Raw genomic sequence first — 10,294 nt, 5'->3', positions numbered from 1 at the left:
GCTGCGCCTCGCCGAGGGGAGCGGAGCCCCGGGGAGGGCCGGGGGCTCCTGCTTGGCCCTGCTGGCCCGGGGCGAGGCCGCCGGAGGGCGCTGCGCCGGCCCCCGCTGCCGCCGCCATGTCGGGTCGGCGCCGCTGCCCCGTGAGGGGCCGCCTGCAGGGCCGTGTCCCCTCAAAGGCGGCCGTGTGGAGCCCCGAGGGACCCTGCCGTGAGGGGCTGGATGCCTCCCCAGGTCCTCGCCTGACCCTGCTGCTGCCCTCGGTGACGGCGGGCTGCGCTGGGTAGACGTGGTGCCCAAATTGTTTCATACCTCCCGAGGTTAAAGCTCATTGTCTGTGCTAGGAGATGCGTAAATACTGGTAAAAACCGCATCTTTAAAGCTTTGTGATTACTGCAAACGGGGGCCGGGACCACAGTGAAGAGTTATGGAGTGTATTTCCATGCCCTCTGCTGCGCAGAGCACCTAACAAGGTGATGATACCTATAGTTCCTTTACACTTGAAAATGTGGCAAAGACAGATTCAGAAGCCATAGCTCTGCGCATTTTCTCTTTACTTCTCTCTTTACACTCTAGCAAAGATAATCAGTTTGTGCTCTTTCACATTCTTGACAGCTTAGAAGAGCCATCAGGACCCTCTATATACCTGGAAGTGCCCAGGGACAGCCACCAAGGAAGTGTTTTGGTAGCCAGTTCCCTGCAGGAGAACTTGCTACCTTGCTGAGGGCCCCAAACACATTGGATTATATCTGTGAGGGCATTGGGATCACTGTTGTGGAAGAGAAAAACTTACATTTAGATAAGTATGGAAGTAGGTAAGTATGGAAACTTACATTTAGGTAAGTACAGTTCTTTTTGGATAAGTGGAGGGTTGAAGCTCCCCTCAGCAGGAGAAGAGAACTGAACTCAGTCTGTAAAAGTCCTGGACAAGAGCTTTCTGATCAAACTGTTTGCCCACAGGCCCGTGTATGTAACAGGAAGGGATGCCACCACAACCATGGCAGATGACTGTTCTAAAGGCTGGTGTGAGGCACCGCACCACTGGTGGAGCTTGATGCTGTCGCTGTGTCCTGGACTTGCTTTTGGAGCTTCTGATGGATGCGGTGTATGTGCAGACAAATGAACATTGATCCATCGTGGGATTCCAGCTGGACTTAGAAATGGCTTGGCCTGCTCAGTACCGAGGCACTTCTGGGACTCAACATAGTGAACTTTAAAGTAAAAACCTGCGATGAGCTCAGATGCGATTGTAGATGGCAGGAAAGTGTTTCAGAGCCATGTTTTTAGTCTGCTTTGTAAGCTCTATTTTATCCCACTAATGGTCTTTATTGGATCTGGCATAGATCTGACAGACTTGGAGACTGGATCTTTCAGTTTACCTATAAAACCCATGGTACCTGAGCAGCAGTCTTCCTCCCAAGCTGCACCATCTTGACCTCAAGGCAGAACTCCCATTTAGTTCCCATTACTTGTCTTTGAGGTTTTCTTTCCCATGAAAGCACTAGCTCTTGCCCGTGGGTGGAAAGATGGAAAGAAGGAAACTGGGTAGAAATTAGGAACTGTGTAGAAATTTCAGAGCCTGAAATCACCAATTCACTTAACTTTCAATCCTTAACAGCAATTTACTGTATCAAAATTCATTTTCCTTCAGTGTGGCTGTAAAGCATAATCAATAGGACATTAAAAGAAGATCTCCAGACAACTTCTAAGCCATTCTGCCCCTTGATGTAAAACAGCTGTTATGCTAACAATATAGCTGAGCTGGAACGCTATGAATTTCATCCGTCTTTTGCTTTGAGATAGTTGACGTGTTGCCATTTCTTCCTGACTTAAAACCAGAGGGTTCAACTGTGATGCTGTAAACTTACACCTAGCGTCTCTTCCAGGAGAAAAATGTTCTCTTGCTGGCAGTGAGTTAAACAGAGGGCAAATCCATATGGATCAAAGGAAACTTTATTATGTAAGACCAGGCACAGAGGGTAGCGTACTTGTGTTCTCCTCCCATAATAGGTACCAGAGAGATTAAGAAAAATCAAGAGAACTCTGTTTTCAATATCTACAAGCAATTACAAACTCTTTTTGATACCTTGGCATGGTGACTGGGAGAAGCAGAGATAACATACAGGGAACTTCACTCCTGCCGGTGGATTAGGTCCAAGTCAGTTTTTAATGCCTGAAAAATCCTGCTCTTTGGCTTGCATGTCCCTCTCAGTTCATCCTGTGAGTAATCATGAATCCTTTTTGAAGATTTGAGGCAAGAGGTTGTTTTTCCCTCCCTCCTTGCTGGGGTGCAGTTGTGGGATGCTGAAGGGCTGTCAGATTCCAGGGGGAGGAAACAATGGACGAAATGAAAAGGGTGGGGCTTAAGTAGATAGTGCAGGGCACTATATGAATGCCTGCTGCTGGCTGCTGTTATTAATACCTTGTCCATCGCACCATCTTTCTGTAGCATTTCTTACTTTGAGAACCCGAGGGTGCTTTACAGCAGGGAGTTTTATTAAGTCCATTTTAGGGATGGGAAAATGGAGTCAAAGGGAAGCCAGGCAGAAAAGCTTTAGCAGATTCCAGGTAAGTGTCCAAGGCTCTGACGGCCTTTTGCTCTTGCTGTTAGGGACAACAGCTTCTGCTCAGGCATATTCCTGCTTTTGGTAGCAACCTGCACGTAGCTTGACGTAGAGAAGCAAACCTTTATCCATTTGCAACTGCTGTAGCTTAGGGCTACATTTGCTGGGAAAGCTAGGATGTTAGATACCAGTGATGGATACTACCTGGAATAGGAAAGAATGTCATCTCCCACCTCATTTTTCTTCCTGTGAGATCTACTGTGTCCACGAGCATTTTTCACGTGTTGTAATTAGAGCCACGGTTTGGCCTTCACCTTGGAAACCACAGCTGCTGCTTCAGTGGCAAGTAATACATGCGCACTGGGGTAGTTTGCCTGTGGACAGTACAATGTCCTTCACATCAGAAAAGAACCACAGAATCGTCAAGGTTCGAAGAGACTTTCAAGATCATCTAGTCCAACCATCACATCTCCTGCAGTTCCCACTTAGCAAAATAATAATAATAATCCATTCTCTCCAGAGAATGGAGTTGCGTACAGCACACTAAATCAGGCAATAAAAACAGCAGCAATGCAGATAAAGCGAGCAGTGTTCCTCCGTAAGACGTCTATATAAATGCAGTTTAGAAAGGCAATCAAAGAGGATTCACTTAATAGGGGACACGGAGAACCCCAGGTGATTGCATGTAACTATTTCTCTCCACAGTCCAACCGTAATTACAGGTCTCACACCCCCTGCTGGCTTGTTTCCTGCTTTTAATGAGATCACTTTAAGAGATAAGGCTGTGACTCTACTAAAACGAGAAAACAATATCTAACTATGGGGTGAGCAAAGATCAAGATCCACTACAGCCAGTCAGGCTTGGCTAAGTTTCTTCATGTGCTTTTTTTCCTCCCTCTGGCTGATAGATTCAACATTTTGCATTTCTGACAGTGCTTTGCATTTTTCTGAAGCCTTTCAACTAAGTCATTCAAATGCTGTTTGCAAAAACATGACAAAGAGTTCTTAAAGTCCCTTTGAAAATTAGGCTTCCATCCTTCGCCATTGCACATGAATGGTACTACCTTCATTCAGAGCCACAGCATTGTGGGTTGCAGAGGCAAAGGGCAGAAATATCAAACATTCCAGTCATTTTGAGTGCCTCAGTGTTACACTTATATAAAATTCCTAGGCACTTGGTACTTTCGTAGGTGGGAACTTTAGCTGCTCAGCCTTTCTCAATAGTAAGTTGAAAGTGTGGTGGAGTTGGTTTGTTTTTGTTTTTTTTTTCTTCTTTTTTTCTTTTCTGCTTTACTGAGGAGGTGGCAGAGGCTTGCCATAGTCATGCAGCAAATCAGGTCAAAGTCTGGAATTTAGGAGAGCTGGGGTCCTGTCTAACTGCTTGATGAAGGGCTTTTATTGCTGGTTCGCAACACCCCAAAGATGACTAGTAGGGGGATGCAGGGAGAGCAAGAGAAGCAAAGCCATCGACAGTACATTCAAATATGCCATTCAAGGATTTGCACTTCCCCAGGAAAAAACAAAAAAAGTTTGGGAATCCACAAATAAAACGATTTTAAACTTGTGCTCTAGGAGTTCTAGAGCCACTTAAAGCTGTAACCTGCTTGTGATGCCTTTTTTATAATGAAAAAAATCCACACCATAATCTATCATTCCATTTTTAGTTACTGACACTGTTTTTAATTCACCCTTCTTTGCCAGTTAGCTATCTGGGAGATAAAGCAGCTTTGAAATCCTCAGACTCCCTGGAACCACACTTTATATCTGTCCAGGGTCTTATGTGCACTTCACGGTTCCAAAGCAGATAAACCAAGTGCCACCTAACTCACTGCTTCTCTGCAAATTTTTGAACATTAGTGGCTCTATGGGCATAATTGAAAGAGCATATGATTGAGCTAAAAATGTCTTAATGTGCTCTTTCTTTCTTTCTTTTTCTTCCCATTTGATAACTTCCTATTAGAAATTTGCATTAGTAAAATGTGACGTTTTCAAAGAGAAACACCACGAGGTCAGGATGTGCCAAAGTCCAGCCTCTGGTCTTTCCACCTGTCTGCACCCACGCTGTGGTGCAGTCTTCAGTTACAACAGGCTGCTGCATTCAGCATTTCAGGTGAAATGCTGCCTGATAAATAAGAGGGAGCAAGTTTCTGTAGACCAAGGTTTATCTTCATTGTTCTGATCTCTGAGAAATTCATTTTATCCACGCCATTTTGTTCCCCAAAAGGTTTGCCCCCATTAATACCTAGCCTTTACTTTGTATTCTCTATTTACAAGCATTAAGTCAAATCTGATCAAGAATAAAACGCTTGGCCTTGAGTTCTGTGAAATCCTGGACCCTTTGCTGAATGTGACACAGCTGGTGCAATCCCTGAGACCACGGGAAGGATTGGATGGAGTCTCATAAAAAGGAGGAGATGGTGCCAATGCAAAGGCAGCTCACTTGTTACTACATCAGAAATTGCAGTTCTACATTTTAATGTTACTATCTGTAACGGTCTTGGCTTTGGCACTTCCATGCCACCTTAATGCTTCTTTTTACAAAATTAATGTTCTGAGATTGAAAGCAATCTCTTGTAGGATGCTGGGAGGTGTTAAGCAGAGGAAAGCAAGCTGATGGAGATCCTCCTGGCTGGCACCTGGCTGAGGCTGCGCCTTAGCGACTCCTGGAGACCAAGGTCTGTACAGAGCTCACTGCCTTGCCTGTTGACTGAGTGCCAAGCAAGGATGACAGCAGGATCCTGAGATCTGCCTGGTGGTGCTCTGATGGAGCTCACTGTCTTGATCGTACCATCTGATACCTGATCTGGTCTACAAGAGCTGTGCCTCGCTCCCCCACATGTTACACACCCAATAGGGCTCCTAAAGCTGGGTATTCTTGGCAGTGAAAGGGAGGATACGGCTCAGAGTTGTTGAAATAGCCTGAATGTGCTGAGTTTCTGGGCTAGCTACATCAGCCATCTAATTGACAGGGCACTTGGGGAAGACTGAGAATATTCTTCCCAGCACAACAAGGATGGATTTTCTGGAGGTGGCTGGTTCTGTTCCCGTAGAGATGATTACTTTAATACAATAAAAAATGAACAATATGAGTTTGGGCACCTACAGCCCTAAATAGCCGCGTCTTTAAATTTCATTTAAGTCTGCATCCATCAATAAAATATTTGATATTTTTTCGCTAGACAACTGAGTTCTGCACAAGATGTTCAGTCTGGCCCTGGTTCATCAAAACACTTAAGCGCTTTGCTGAATCAGGGACTTGCTTCTCATTAAATCAGGCACTTTATGCAAGGAAGCAGAGAGCATACTGCAACCTTACCTCACTGTGTGGTCTGTCTTGGCAATTGCTGTGCACAGTAATAGGTTATGGATTAGGACCCTCATCTTAAGGCCCAGGCTCACTCCAGATCTTCCACCAGACACATTTTCAGTTGGTATTTATCGAACTGGCGTGGGAGTGCTTGAGCGTCAGGAGCGAGCTAGTTGTTGGTTAGGGATGGCACTGAAATAAGTTTCCCTGAACCAATGAAATTCTTCTATACAGCCTCAGGCTTATAGAGAAAAGGTTGAAAGTGCTGGGCTCTGAAAGGGAGTCAGGCATTGTGCAAGTTCACTTTTGGGACAGTCCAGTCCCCATGAAGGTTTTAGCAAAAGGTTACAAAACCAGATATTGTGATAAGGCAAGCACTACAGAGTGGACAGTCTAGTAGCTCCTCTCCTTTGTTGTCTGAAAACTTCTTCGGAGTTTTTCTCTGGGATCTGCTCTCACATCAGGTCCACACAGACAGCAGTGCCAGCACAAGGCAGCATTGCCTTAAACTGGCATTGCCACTACAGCTTGGAAGCCAAGAGTCCCCAGATTTGTTGGTAATCATGTCTAGCCCCTATACAGGTCCCGGAGCTTATAATACCCGTTTGATTCACAGCTGTTTGGAAAAGCATTATGCACACCTGGAAATGGTAAGGAAGTGCTCATGTCTCCATTACTGGACTGAGGCACAGGGATAGGAATTCAAGATGCTCCTGGGGTCCTGCAGAAGTGACAAGACTAGGAAATGCCCCAATCCCACTGCATTTGGGACAGTCTGAGGATGGTCCTGATCCCTGATGCTCAGCAGTACTCCTGACTCATGCAGTTTGCATGCAGAAAAAAATTGTCCCCTTTGCTGGGGGGTGCAAGATGTCTTGTAAAGAGCAAGGATGTCAGCTATACCAGTCACAGCCAGGTAAGCCAGTGGCCAGGAGGTGCAGTCCCACAGTAGTTCTCCTAAACTGCATTTACATGGTGAGTTTTGTGCCCTGGGAAATGCGAAGCACATACACATGATCGGTGTTTATATGTGGAGCTATTTCAGGGCAATGTAACCAGTGGGAAATATGAGGATTATAAAAAAGTTTTGAAACAGACAAGATACCTCCATAAAATCCTCCGCTGCCTTAAGTGGAAAGCCAACAGAAATAAGCTTCGCCAACAAACACAATTCATTCCAGCTCTTGTGGCAGGGAAATAAGACAAGAGAACTGCCAGAACAGTGGGTTGCAGTTCATCTCGGGAGTACATCAGGATCATTATAGCCCTGAGATGAGCAGTTGCCCTTAGTAAGAAAAGCATACTCAGCAGCAAAATTGTTCTGTGCAGATGGGTGATAGCCCAAAGGTAACTTGTGTTCCCAGAGCAACTCGGATAGATATGGATAAGCAAAATGCTGACCAGCTGTAGGCTTTCATTTTAAGTTTATGGGTCCTTCTCATCTGTAACACAATTTTAAAACCGACCTGTTAACACTGATCACTTGTTCTGGGACAGAAGAGCTGCCTATCAACACTCTGTAATTTTACCCTACAGGAAAAAATAAGAAAATTAATTACAAGAAGAGAATTGATGAGAGAGAGGGAAAGAGAGAGAGGGAGAACTCAGATGACAGATATGGCTAACACGGTTGCTGCCTTTCACAAGAAAACATTTTAAAAATATTTTATATATGTGTTCAGAATGCAAGTAAATGAGCTTAAAAAGCAGACTTGGAGGTAGTCAAGATCTTGAGTATGTTTCCTCTGCATGTTGAAGTACAGCAACTCTTTAAAGCAGGTACTTAGAAATCCATTCAGTCCTCTGTCACAAAGAGCCCAGCCTAACACCCTCTCCTAACTTCAGCAAGCCTTGCAAAGAAAAGGTTCAACTGGGCACAGATGCATGACATACCCAGGGGAGGGTGTCTGGATGTTGTCCCCCCTGCGTGAGCCCAGCCCCTGGCCAGGGCAGCAGGCAGCTCATCATCCATCCAAAACTTAACACAGAGCAGCAGTGGCTCTGAATCAAAACGGGCAGGGACCCGTGTTGTCTCATCCACAGAATCACAGAATCGTCTAGGTTGGAAGAGACCTCCAAGATCATCTAGTCCAACCTAGTCAATCCAGGCATGCCAATCCCACAGTCCTGGTTGCCAGGCCAGAGCCAGCCACCAAGGAAAGGTTTTGGGGAGATTACTGCTCCAGGTCCTTTCCTCCCTATTGGAAGATGCCCACCTCCACCCCATCATACCAAGCAGGCTATCGTGTGGCCGTCACACTTCTGGGCACTGCTTCTGGCTGCCTGAGATAAGAGCTGGGCAGAGGCTCTGCCTGAGTGACAACATCCAGATTAGGAAAAAGAGGTCCCACATGCAGAACCCCATCATGCCATTATCTACATTGTGCAAGAGGGAGGGAGGGGAAAAAAAAAAAAAAAAGACATCACAGGGAAGCAGGGGTTGGATCTATATTATTGCTATGCTCACTAGAGAGCAACCAACCTCTCCAAAGAGCAATTGGTTCCACCTACATCAGCCCCTGAACCAGCATGAGAGGAATCACATGGAATTCCTCATGTTTCTCCACTAACTTTGACACAGTTCAAAAACCTAAACTTTTGGGCAAGCTAAAGTTCACCAGGATACCGATGGTTCCTTTTAATGTATTTCTGGGAGTGTCTGCAAATGCAGCTTTACATTCACGCAACACATACTTTTACCAGGACCGTAACGTTGGTTTAGCAGCACTTGAAATTATGGCCAATCTACTGACTTGTACTTTTGGATTTTTCCCTGATGGAGTGAGGTGTCTCCTGCTGGGCTCTGTTCTGGGTGCTTTCCTGTTGCCCTCTTTGTTCCTTCTCCCAGGCTGCTGAAAAAGCAGCGTTCCCTGGGACTGTAGCATGTACCTCTAGCACTCCAAGATGCAAATACAGTGGAGACTGTAGATCAGGGGAGCAGCCCAGGGAAGAGAGCACATGTCCCGGGAGAAAGTTCTTTGCTCCTTGAATGACACTACTCTCTCAAGGCCCACAGGTATCTGCCAAGTACATTCCTCACCAGCAGCCCAGCTCCCTATTCCCCACTGTGGTTTGTTTTTTTTTTTTTTGATTACATAGTGTTTAGATAGGTTAAGACTTCAGCTTGCCAGCACATAGCTATTGTCTGCACGGGCATGTCCTCAAGAAACAATGCAGAGAGCCCATTATGGTTTGTGATAGACCTGAGCTGTATAATTGAGATCCACCCTCAAGCCTCAAGATGTTCTGATCTAATGCTCAAATCCATCAGTCTACTCTCCTGCAGATAAAAGCAAAAAATCACCAGACACAGCATTTCCAGAGCTGAATTCTCCCAGTTTTAAAAAGTCTGAGGATTTTATTTTGGCTCAGTGTAAGAGTTCAGTTCCTGTTCAGCGTATCACCGTTCAGGAGGAGAGCTGGATGTGCTAGCTGTTTCAAGCCTGGTCTGTAGTTACATTGAAAGTACCTTGTGGGGAGAGGCTAATCATGAGTTTAGTAAATACCTGGGAAAATTCATTGTAAGATAAGTCAGTAAAAGTCTTTTTTGTGCCAGAATAGCAATTACTGTTAAGGCACTTTTTTTTTTTTTTTGGCAGATAATTTGAAATTTCCGTAATGGCCAAAACCTTAATGCAAATGCTGTTGAATTCACTTATAAGTGGTTTTGCCAATGTGGTCATTTTTTTTTTCAGTTATCAAGATCAGCTAAACCAACAAAATTCTTCTGAGAGAGTAAAAGCAGTACTCCTACAAGGAAGGTTTGCTAGGATAGCTCTTTTGGAATACTTACACTTGGAAATTTTAAGAATAAGACCCTGCTGAGGTTAAAAAAAATAAAAATAAATCATATATCCATATAGATTGTGCAAAGAGCTAGTGATGAGAACAGCTTAAAAATGAGTCTTCTCCAAGCTATCCCAATGGGCAGATGAGCAAACTTTGCCTTGCTTCCAGTTCCTACATAAACAGTGAGAGCTTCCTCTGTTATTTATGCCCCGGTGAGTAGGAAGACAGGAATAACAAACAGCAGCCTTGTCTCATTCTACTCAGCTTATTACCCTTACAGTGCACACACAAACCTCTCCAAGGGCATTGCCAAGCTCACCAGACTGCTTCCCTGAGGTATGTTCTGGAGAGCTAAATGCACGTCACGCCCATTCAAACCTCTTTTCATGCATCTCCAGGCAAGGGCACGGACTGCCCATAAAAACATGCAAATGATTCTCTAGGCATTGTACAGACATGTAAAAGAAACTATTTCCTTGCCCTGAGGAAGTCACTGGCAATGAAGACGAGACTCAGAGAAGACTGGGGAAGAAGTGGAGGGGGTTGGCTGCTCTCAAGCTGAAATAAGCGTTGGGGGAATAAGCAGGGTGATGCAGGAGGCATAATGGTCATGCCTGCCGACAGAACTGGGAGGTAG

General features: G+C 45.1%; 1 long non-coding RNA gene across 1 annotated transcript; it reads left to right on the top strand.

The window, feature by feature from the left end:
- Positions 1–17: 17 nt before the first annotated feature.
- On the top strand, positions 18–7,394 carry LOC308184737. Its single transcript, XR_013942891.1, has 3 exons — positions 18–470; positions 613–836; positions 958–7,394. It is a non-coding gene; the product is annotated as an uncharacterized lncRNA (long non-coding RNA).
- The last annotated feature ends 2,900 nt before the right edge of the window (positions 7,395–10,294 follow it).

Source organism: Anser brachyrhynchus (assembly GCF_964034855.1).
Source record: "Anser brachyrhynchus genome assembly, chromosome: 1".
Taxonomy (NCBI): domain Eukaryota; kingdom Metazoa; phylum Chordata; class Aves; order Anseriformes; family Anatidae; genus Anser; species Anser brachyrhynchus.
Note: the sequence above shows the minus strand (reverse complement) of the source record. Positions and strands in the feature narration are given on the sequence as shown.